Source organism: Conger conger, chromosome 2, assembly GCF_963514075.1.
Source record: "Conger conger chromosome 2, fConCon1.1, whole genome shotgun sequence".
NCBI classification, from domain to species: Eukaryota; Metazoa; Chordata; class Actinopteri; order Anguilliformes; family Congridae; genus Conger; species Conger conger.
The window spans coordinates 69741736-69753319 of NC_083761.1; the positions used below are offsets into that span (position 1 = coordinate 69741736).

Consider the following 11584-nt stretch of genomic DNA (forward strand, 5'->3'; position numbering starts at 1 on the left):
GCAACATTTCCAGTCCTGTCCAATGATATCTTTCCACTCCACCTTGGACTAATTCATTGTGAAGTTCACTTGACAGATGATGTCAGCAGCTGGTGTTCATTTAGAAAAAAGGAAGAAGAGTGGAGATGTGAGGTCAAGATAGAGCTGTCTGCCGCTGAATGCGTTTCACAGCGGAACAACACCGCACAGGTCTGGAGTTCATGATAACTGATTATGCTGCTGCTCAGCAGGGAGAGACAATCCTTTTTTACCACGTGCAGTGCCTGTCAACTTTCCTTTGGGAAGTCACGTGGCGGTTTTTGCTGTCAGCAGTAGGGAACTACAGCTGTTTTACGTCTCTTCTGTCTGCCGGTTTCCATCTGTCATTAGCCATGATACCCAGTGTAATAGTGACAGCTACTTACTTTCTCTGATGCTGGGTTGAGAAGTAATATAACCCAGCTTGAGCTGGTGATGGATATCTGAGAGAAAATGGCAGGCAAATGTGGAGACGCTTGCGCTCACATTACAAACGGGGCATTCACACCATTTCCATACAGGTTACTCCTGGATTACTCCTACGGTTCATTGATCCCAGAAAATGAGAGTAAATGTAATTCATTGCCGCATCCAACATAATTGACTTCCTGTAATGGAGGAAGTCCAGTCAGAGAGAAGGGCACTTAGTCATTAGACAATGAAACTCATTTTAAATTGGTCATTACTCATCCCATGTTCATTCTATCAGTTAATCCACATGTGCTCTTGATTAGAAGAAATCAAGTCTGTCTGTTAAACCAGCATGCAGTCCCCAAGCTGAATTTTGCTGCTTGGATGGCCAACATGGATAAGAAAGACAAAGTAACTAAATATGCAAAATACAGTATAAATATGCAGTACATGCTCACAGCTGGGATATTGACATGTTAACTTGTTTTAATCTTCCATACTGAATCTTAACAACAGGAGTGCAGGCAAGTTACTAGATTGTTACTATACTGTAAAATTAAGCCATCAACCCTTGGTTTCATAAATATCTGTGTATGTATTTCAATCTTTATGAGATTATCACTATTTTCTTTTTGTTGTACATCTTCGATACACATTTGGCATTACATACGATATCAAGTGTAAAATGTAGTTGTGTAGGCCAAGCCCAATTCTTCTTCTTTTTTCTTCTTCTTTAGTATTTATTTATTAGTTTTAATTTGACTTCAAAAGGGGTAAGCTTGGTTGAAATGGTCCCAGGTTACCCTCCAAATGAAGCTATTAAAACAAGAGGACAAAAGGAAAGCACAGGGTGTGTTGGCAGACCCCGTGCCTCACAAATTCAACTTGTGAATGGCAGAGGCCAGCTGTCATTCGCACTGGTGATGTTCATTTCCTCACTGATGTGACAGAGAATGACTGTATACTATATCTGATCAACATATGAGGTGATCAAGTGTTATTTTGAATAGATACAGATTCAGCAGTTTGACTGCATCTGCATGACATTTGCATTATTTTCCTAACACACCTGTAGACTCTCTCCCTAAAGGCAGACACTGAGTAAAGAGCCCATGAAAGTATCGTGCCATCAAAAAACAACAGAAAGCATTCTGATACAATACTACTAATTGTTATATAACACTTATATAACAATTATTCTGTAACACTTTACAATAAGGTTCCGTGAATTGGCACAGACTAATGTAGTTGTTAACTAACTACAACTTCATCTGTACAGCTCTGCTAATGTATTTGTACATCATTAATTATGTTCACAACTACATTGGTTAATGGCAATTCATTAACCCTATTGTAAAGTATGACCAATTGTTCTTCTATTAGGAGTATAAGAATGAACTGGGTTTCACCAGACATTACATTCTCTGAGACCCTGCTAGACTGAAGGCACCAAAATGAATTAATGACTGATCTTTGTTTTATTAATAATATTTTCTACATTTATATATTTTTTATAAAGTACTTTTTTATAATGAACGTGATTCACAAGGCACAATGGCCCAGTGGTAACATCACCAGCCGATAGCGATTGAAAATGTCAAATCAGGAGAAAAGGCAGTAGACAAAAGCTGACAAATGCTGACAAGCATTTGTGTTGTGGTGTGTTGGGGGGACTCTGGGTCAGTGCACAGGCTCCTTTAGTCTCTGCCTCTCGATTAACGCCGCTGTTCCATCAACCCTGATGCTTCCTGTCAGCGAGGCTCAAACTACAGGAGAGGACGGATTACCGAGCTATAGCTGAGGGATAGAGTGCGCGACATTCAGAGAGCGTGCTGCTAAAAGCAGCAGATCCCCCTCTTTATCTCACTGTGCGTCTGCATGGCTGAGGGTTAAGCCCTAAGAGGTGTTTTTTCCCCCCAGAAAACCCCAAAGTATCTATGCCTGGATCTCATTAGTGGTGGACGTCACCACAGCAGTTAAGAGTAGTGTAGAATGAAACTACATTTCTTTTCAGTCTCCATTCGCTCAATAACAAAAAAAATCTGGAAAGGGCCCAAGAGGGGCCAGAGAGAATTTTCTCATCGGCAAGAGAAATGAGATGTTTTTCAACAGACGCTCCCATCAGCATAATCTCTCACATGAAGGAAATGACTGATAACTGCTTTTGAGAGGACTTCAAAACTAACAGGGGACCTTTCACCCTGCCCAGGGTGTTATCTCAATAATTGAAACAATCAGAGGCCATTTCCTTCACGATTAAACTAATTCTCATTCTCCTGACTCAATGTGGGAACAATATTTCCCCCCTTAGCCTCTCCATCGGGAGATGAACTCATCCCAAACCACTGTGCAGCGCAGCCCCTACAAACAAAACAAGCCCTAAAAAATGTCCCTCATATGGATTACTGCTGCAAGCAGGCTGGAAAATATATACAGAAAATATCCAGCAGACTATCTGAGGTCATGCAATATGACACCAATTCTGCCTACTCTACAATCAAACTGAAGCAGTAAACAACATGCAATGCACACTGGCACTGCACAGAGAAGGAAAGTAAAAGTGGAGCAGTTGAAAAAGGACAGAATTTTTTTATTGCCGTTGCCTTAGCCTAGCCTTATTGCTTTCCCTGCTGGAGAAACAAACAGGAGTTGGGAAGCAAGAGGTGCGATTCACAAGCTGTGATGTATAGAAATAACAAAATGATTTTCAAAGTACCTGTTCATTTCCTTGATTGTCCGAGAGCCTGATTTGTTATCACCACCTATTTACTTTCATTGTGGTTTGTAGAATACATATTCTCATATGTATTTTGGATTGCAAACAGTTGCACTGTTGGAGACTAGTGCAAATATTTAACATAATTGCACATATTTATGTAATGATTTGAATTTTGGGTGAATGGTAGATTTGATCTTCAGCAATGTGGTTCTTGTAAACCATTGCCAATGTTTCTAACATGCGTTGGGTCACAAGGGAGAGTTGTAATGTAATGGCAAAGAGAACAAAATGAGGCTCTCAGTTGAATTGTTGAACCATAGAAGCAGCATGTGCAGTAAACAGGCTGTTGAACTGACATTAGATTCTCATTTTATTCAGTAAACACCAACCCTATGATTGACCCCAACACACTTAAACACAGAACCTTCAGACTTGGAGCACTACCCTTGCACCACAACCCATATGTTGCAGCAGAAAAGCAGCAGCTATTGCCAGTCAAATCTGGCTGAGCTGGACATAGGTGTGCGACCTGACTGAATGTTTTCAGCAATGCAAAGCTTATGCTTTCCTGAAATATTAGGCCATATCTTTTTTTTCTTCTTTTGTTTCTTTATATCTTTCTGAATCAGTATAAAGTGCAAACTGTGACAGGAGTGCGACCAGGACTTGGGGGCTCCCAAGCTGCGTTGTTCAGCCACGCCCAAAATGCATCGTTTGATTCCTGGCCATCGCACTACCTGGCCCCATTTTGTCCAAAAACACTTGTTATCGCCTTCTGACTCCATGTTAAGACTGACATTTGTATTTGTGCCATGCGTATACTCCTCTGAGGGTTGTGATTGACAGCTTGCAAATCAGCAGTTAAAGGCTACATGTCTACTCAGGTAACTTTGCTGCCCCTCTAAGGGGATAATGTTGACGTATAAGCAAAAAAGAATAAACCTCTGACATGATGATAGCATGCAACCTTCTGCTGAGGACCCAGACATGCAACCATTGCAGCATGAGGTCTTGAACCCAAGGGGAAAAACAAAATGTCTGCAGTTTGTTAGATTTAACTAGACTGTTGCTACACATGGGTGTCTGACCAAACTGGACAGTTTTCAGCGCTATAAAGCCTAGGACCTGCACCTCAAAGAGGAAAAGGTTGTCACTTTCCGGCGTGAAAAAGACTGACCCTGACGTGATTTGAACACGCAACCTTCTGATCTGGAGTCAGACGCGCTACCGTTGCGCCACAAGGTCACACAGGTGGGAGAAAGGCAGTGGCTATCTGGAGTTTGCCACATTTACATTTGCTGCTGAATACAGATTGCTCAGCAGAATACAACTGCCTGGATGAACAAAGTGATCCAATGTTTGTCATTTACCGGTGTGAAAAAGACTGACCCTGACGTGATTTGAACACGCAACCTTCTGATCTGGAGTCAGAAGCGCTACTGTTGTGCCACAAGGCCACAAGGACAGAGGAAAATCAATGGCTAATGGCTCACTGGGTTAAAACAACCCCCGGGACAAAGTGATTCAATGTTCGGGATTTCCTCAAATGTTACACTTTAACAGTTACTGATTTTCCTTCGAGTGATTTTTGTTTCTCCTCGCTGTTTAAGGCAGGGAAGAGAAATCCAGGTATAGATGAAGGAGAACCCGTGTGCTAGGGGGTTTGTGCATGCGTGCGTGCGTGCATGCATGTGTGGAGCCCAGAGAACAACACAAAGCTCATTTACAGGTTAAAGCACAAGAACCCCTGTCAGTCCCAGGGGAAATATCCAGCAGCACGCTTGCGCAACAGCAATCTGTCTGTGTTACTGGGTCTGAAAATATCTGAGAAGTATGAAAGTAGCAGCTCCGTACGTGGCTCAAAATAGGCAGGACCAAGAGAACTGCACAATCTGCAAGCCCACTTCCTGCTGTAGCTCTGAGTGCTGCAGAGAACAGGGGTGCTGAGTGCTGTAGCCTGGGGTGAGCTGCTGCACACCTTCAGAGGACCAGAATCAGGCCACCAGACGGAAAAGTGAATATAGTCACCTTGCGAAGGATGAAGAGAATTTACAGTGTGTGTGTGCGTGTGTGTGTGTTTGTGTGTGCACGCATGCACGTTTTTGTGTGTGTGTGTGTGTGTGTGTGTGTGTGCATGTGCATGTTTGTGCCTATGTGTGTGTGTGCACTCGTGTGCCTGTGTGTATGCACATACGCGCTGTGGAAGCGATGCATACGTATTTCCCAGTGTGTTAAAGTGAGTTTATGAAAGATTGCTGCTGACTCCAACCCTTCTACTGTACATGGATTTATATTTCCTTCAAGAAATAAATAGAATGTATACTCTGTGTGTGAAATGATAAAAACATACCAATTTGTTTTGGCATTGTAACAAGTTGCTGCAGGGGACCATGCCCTGGTGTAAAATCCAGCTAAGACCAGCTTGATATTACCAGCTACCTGCTGTTTCAAAACATAGCTTGAGGTTGTCAAACCATGTTGAATATGGAGCTGGTCTGAACTGGTCAACCAGCTACCAGCAGTTCCAAAACCTGGCTTGAGCAGTTTTTTTCAGCAGGATGAGCTTCCATTTTATTATTTAGTGCTTCTCAAATGAAGTCCTCCAGCATAAACATGAAGGAAGGCTGAAAAAACCATTATGAGACATAGAATGCTATTTCAAAGCTAGGTTTCAGCTAGCTCTGTCACATGGGCTGGTTCAGTTTATTCCAAGTGTTTAAAGCATGTCAGGGCTTTGTGGTGATGTGTATCAGGCTCACGTAAACAGTGACAGTTTCCTAGAATGCCACTGGGGTGGTGGATTCATCAGTAAAACACAAAAATAGTCATTTAGTTAGTTAAGCTTCTTCAGAACCCATTGAGGATATGGTGGTGTGGTAAGGCAGCAGTGATGTGTAATGGGAGGCCTGTAGCGTAGCGGTTAAGGTACATGACTAGGACCCGCAAGGTCAGTGGTTCGTTCCCCGGTGTAGTCACAATAAGATCCGCACAGCCATTGGGCCATTGGGCCATTGGGCCATTGGGCCGTTGGGCCCTTGGGCAAGGCCCTTAACCCTGCAATGCACCAGGGGAGGATTGTCTCCTGGTTAGGCTAATCAACTGTACGTCACTCTGGATAAGAACATCTGGCAAATGCCATTAATGTAAATATAATGCTTAGGTATGTGGCCCTGAGGTTGCCGGCCCAATACCCACAGCAACTATATTATATATATATTTTTGTCTGGAACGGCTAGTTATATGTATTTGACTTAAAGATAAAGACTAAAGATATCTGCTGAATACCTGAAATGTAAGCATAGATTTTTTGTATACTGGAGTCTTGAAGCATCTTTTTAGCATTAGTCTAATGTCAGCGCTAATTTGTCATTAGGCAGAAAGCATTGCATTACATTCAATTACATTACAGGAATTTAGCAGATGCACTTATACAGACGTACAATAAAGTGCAAATCAAACCCAGGGACAAGTGTGTTCAGGACCCTAGAGGAAGGTACAGTCCCGAGTCCTAGAGTGATCACATAGATATAACTTGAACCCTTGAAGAGTACATGAACTTATCAACTAGCATACCACGGTTGGCAGCTAGAATACTCAGAGTACTACAATAACTATACATAAGTGCTATTATAATCTATGGCATACACAAGGCTAATCGTGGTGGTGAGGTTGGGAGGTAAAGGTGCAGCTGCGCTTGAAAGTGGTCAGAGACTCTGCTGTTCTGACATCCACAGGAAGGTCATTCCACCACCGTGGGGCCAGAACAGACAACAGTCGTGACCGAGAAGTGCAGGTGTGACGAGGAGGAGGTGCCAGGCGAAGTAGCGGAACGGAGGGGTCTGGCTGGTGTTTAGGTTTCTATTTCTGATCCAGGTATTTACTTTGCTGTTTTTGTGACCCCGTTGTGGTGGATGTCATATGGAGCGAGCACCATGTTTTTATTGGGTCAAAGTGTTTCAGAGCTTCCTTATTGAAACATTTAGGGCATACAGGCAATTCAATTCACACTCAATCCTAAGGTTCAGCAAAACACAAAGTAGGTTACCACAGATTTATGAATTAATTTCAGGTTTTGCCTATACAACCAACCAATCAGTTCAGCTTGATTGTGCTTTCTACCTAACCCAATAAAGGACTGAATGCTGAATCTGACCAAATCTAGCCTTTTATATGGCCAGAAAGGGAAAATCTGACTTCAAAATACATTTTCTCACCACCAGCACCACAGGCAAGCCCACATAAAAGCAATATTACTGTTTGGCACTCTCTTTGTGAAAATAAGGTTCCCATGCAAAAACGTTCACAGATTTCCCTGTGGCTTTCAAACGTGATAACTTCAACATGGCAGCTGTTTGTCTGCAGCCCAGGCTGTAGAACAGGCCCCCCGATGGATCCCATGACCTCACTTTACTCCCAGCCTCATCATGACCTCCACCCAGAAGGAGAGCAGCTTAATTCAACATAATCATCTCTCACCCACCACCCCCCCCCCTCCACAGCTCTGTAATATACAGCCTGACAATGCATACTCATCAGACCAGGGCCTGGCTGATGCAGAGAAACAACAGGGCATGGGTGTAGGCAGTGTGTATTCTCATAGTGGGTGACTACAACCATGCTGAGCTCTTGTAGTGTTGGAGTAGCTTCCGGGAGGCATTTTCATTGGCCCACATTATTATTTTTCATAAGCAAATTCTGATACCTATGCTGTGTGAAGGGTGAAAGAGAGGAACAGCTTTGTTCATGATACATTCACGAAAGGGCTTTATACTGTTTTGTTCACCTGAAGGGCAATCTATTTTGTTCCGCGGGAAAATGTATAATGACATACTTTAATACTTTTTGTTGCCTTTCTTAATCCACAAACGTCCGACTGAGCAAACGTCCGACAAGCTTTCCAGGAGTTGTCGAACCAGAATGAGAACACCTGTACAATTTCAGTATGGTATATGCAGAAGCAGGAAGGGACAAAACAGCGAGAGAATATTTGGGAATAACTGACAGCACCTCAGACAGTGAACTGTGTTCAGGTTACCTTCATCTGCACTGACACAGAAGACAAACACAATGAGACGTGCCATGGAGGGCCAAGAGTATGCAGATTTAACTCAGTAACACAACTTCAACCCGGAGAGGAGGGAACTCCTAATGACAACAATCAGCTGGTGTAGAGATTGGTTGGAATGAAAACCTGCATACTCCTGGTACAGTGTTGCAGTGAATAGCACTGCTGCCTTGCAGCAATAATGTCCCAGGTTTGAATGCTGGGTGGGGACTTCCTGTGTGAAGATTTGTGTTCTCCTCATGTGTTCATGGGTTTCCACCCACAGCCCAGAGACATTAAGCTAATGATAGAGTGATAAATCTTTGACCATTGTACCACCTTTATGTTCTGACTTAATAATAATAAATGATGAGGAATGTTGTGTTTCAGATGGATTCGCTCAGGCACCTTAACTGTTCCCTCTCTCCCTCTCCTTCTCACTTTCTCTCTCTCTTGCTCTCTCCTATCTCTCTCTCTCTCACACACACACATTTCTGTGCATTTTGGACATCACAGCTGAGAGCAAAAACAGAGAGACTGCACTGCACTCACCCACAGAGGCAGGAAGAAGGCACAACCCTAGCATACAGCCGAGAGACCCATCTATGGCTTTACCAGCTGCTGGTTTCTAACACAGAAACTGGGGCAGACCTTAGCCACGGGAGATATGACCTCATCATCTCCATGCTACAAAGCTGAAGGACACACAAAGTCAACTTTTGGAGAAACAGTAGCACAAAATAGCATAGCAAGAAATTGTTAAATCATTCCTATTTTCAGAAAACTTGGGAATGGTGTGCTGAGAATTATAAGGTTCTGAGTAGATTTCAGATATTGAGCTTCAAACATCCCAAAATGAAAACCTCCAAGCAGGTACAACCTTTTACAATTTGTATTTTTTCATACTTTGAAGCAGTATTTTTGTATAAAACTTCACACATGTATTTAGTGCCTTATAAACAACATATTTATGACACAAACTCATTTTTGTAAAGAATGTCTGTTCTAATGACATTCTCAGCTCATGTGATTTCAAAATAAGTCTAGATTCCTGTGTTTTGTTCTGGGTTACCTGCTTGTCAGAGCATTGAATGAGGCATGTTGCATGTGCCAACTCTTGTTATATGTTCACTGGAATGTACCGGCATTCACTAACAGGAAGTTCAGCTTTCACTCACTTGTGGGAGGTTTATTCATGTGGACACTTTATAGCTCCCCGGGGGAGGAGACAGGTGAGGCTGAAGGGAACATGCTGGGACTCATCCCTGTAGCTCCACCACTACCAAATACTGGGAACAGCACAACTGCACAAGTTCAGGACAACTACCCCATCATCCATCCCACCAGTCAAGTGCTTCACTTAGTGACCAACTGGTTATAATCAAATCTGGACTGCGCCAGTGCCAACTGTGCATGAAGCCCCGTAGTGCATAAGACGCCTCGTGGTCACGTTGCCCAAGGAGGGAGGGATTCAGTTGGCAGGTCTTTTTGCTCACCCTTGACCGCCACTGGTTAGTCAGGAGCCACATTCTGCTTGGTCGAGCTGCCTACAGCAGGACGTTTTGCCAACCCACATCTGATTGAGGTCTGACGCCTGAGATAGCCATTTCAGAACAGATTTTGTTGTCACAGAATCATTTCTGTGTGGATTTTGAGATATGCTTTGGGTCATTGTCTTGCTGGAAAGTCTACAAAGTCACCTACAACCAAGTCTTAGACTTGTGGTAGAGGCAACCGATTGTCAGGCAAAATTGCCTGATACTTGGTGGAATCCATTTTTTAACCACTGGAATTAAAACATCCCTGACGCACCGCCATATATTTCACCATGGGTATGACCCGCACCTCCTTTTACGCAACTATGCTTCAATTCAACATGACACTGCTGTTGAATGATGCACATTTATGTAGCCCATCCTTTTGAGTGTACCTAGTGAAGGACATTGACAAAGGACAATTTGGTCCCAACCCAGCAAATTATTTTTGGTTCAATGTCCTTCACTGGAATGTCCAGGTAATATTCCCTGTACTTACATTTGCCCAATTTCTTGTACGTCCTTGAATATTATTTTTAAGTCACAAGGGATGTTACGAGTACAGTCTTATAATAACGTTCCATTTCTTCATTTTAGTTTTAAAACAATTACTGTGCACAACCATTCATTTTAATACTGAAAACTGAAAACATTATTGACATGTGATGTCATGGGAATTTAACAGTAATTGTATACACTGGGCCATTCCCAAATTTTATCTGGGCATGTGGTATCCTCTTAAGCTGGCATTATCGAAAGCGATGAGGGATCCCCCATAATCATTTAATGGGGCTATAATAGCATCTTTTTTGTTTTTTGGTTCTGGTCTGTATAGCATGAGAAAACTATTTTTGTGTGATGCTGCACTTGGATTTTCATCAGGTTAGAAGATTAAAGGGTTGGATCAGAACAATTTCTCTAAAGTCTCCTTTATTTAATACTTTCAAATTTGACAAAAAAAATTCTGCATCTAGATCTGATACTGAGAGAGCGTCGACCCAAGCTGTCAAGCATGAGTAAACATGATGTACATAGAGATCTGTCTTCCCAAGAATTCAAAGCTACTGTTTGAATGAAGGTGTTCTTTCTTAAGCATCAGCTTGCAATAAAGGCTCGAGGGGATGTAATTCTTCAAGCACACATTCCTGACAAGTGCTTACATCTTCTTATTTTATTACACAAAACCTATCCTTTATCCTGTATATTTGGAAACGGTGACTGGGCTTGATTTAAGTAATCTATACAGTGGTAGCGGCCACACACTCAAAATATTTTTTTTCCAGCTTCAGTGACGGGAAAAAGAAGGGGGCGGGGGGTAGTAGGTATACTATACTCTGCTGACACCAGTAGACAAACTTTCCAGAAAGAGAATCGAGACATTTTTCAGCGTAAGACCAGCCCATTTCAAGCTCAGTCCTGCCCCCCTTCTAATCTTACTTGGCCCTCTGTCAACTCTAACCGTCAGTGCGCGCTTGCTCTGAATGCGGGGCAGCTGTAATGTGCAAGGGAACTTAACAATGAGAACCCAACTAAGGACTCAAGGTACGTATCTAACACTTGTATTTATACAGGTTGCAATACAACTTTGAAAATGGACAGGGTTTAACAAGCGGACCGGGGGAGGAATTTCATTATGCACAAGATGAGTGTTTGTTGCAGGTATCCAGTTTTACCAAAGTAAAACACCGGAGGATCGTGGGAACATTAACAACACGAGCCTCAATATTGCATGTAACTGTGGTAGTCTGAGATGTTGTGAGCGCGTAAATGCATTGGAAGTTTACATACACGTTAAAAGTTTGTAATAATGGAGTGATAGGTATGCAGTCCAGTCGGGCAAACGTGTGCACAAAGCCT

General features: G+C 42.6%; 1 protein-coding gene and 2 non-coding genes across 3 annotated transcripts in view; 1 reads left to right on the forward strand and 2 right to left on the reverse strand.

Moving 5' to 3' along the window:
- Positions 1-4321: 4321 nt before the first annotated feature.
- trnaw-cca (transfer RNA tryptophan (anticodon CCA)) lies at positions 4322-4393 on the reverse strand. Its single transcript has one exon. It is a non-coding gene; the product is annotated as a tRNA-Trp (tRNA).
- A 140-nt stretch (positions 4394-4533) lies between these two features.
- Positions 4534-4605, reverse strand: trnaw-cca (transfer RNA tryptophan (anticodon CCA)). Its single transcript has one exon. It is a non-coding gene; the product is annotated as a tRNA-Trp (tRNA).
- Positions 4606-11165: 6560 nt separating this feature from the next.
- Positions 11166-11584, forward strand: part of s1pr5b (sphingosine-1-phosphate receptor 5b) — a 5110-nt gene continuing 4691 nt past the window's right edge. Inside the window, exon 1 of the mRNA XM_061231377.1 lies at positions 11166-11269. The gene's annotated coding sequence lies outside the window, so the exon portion shown is untranslated. The remainder of the gene's footprint in view (positions 11270-11584) is intronic.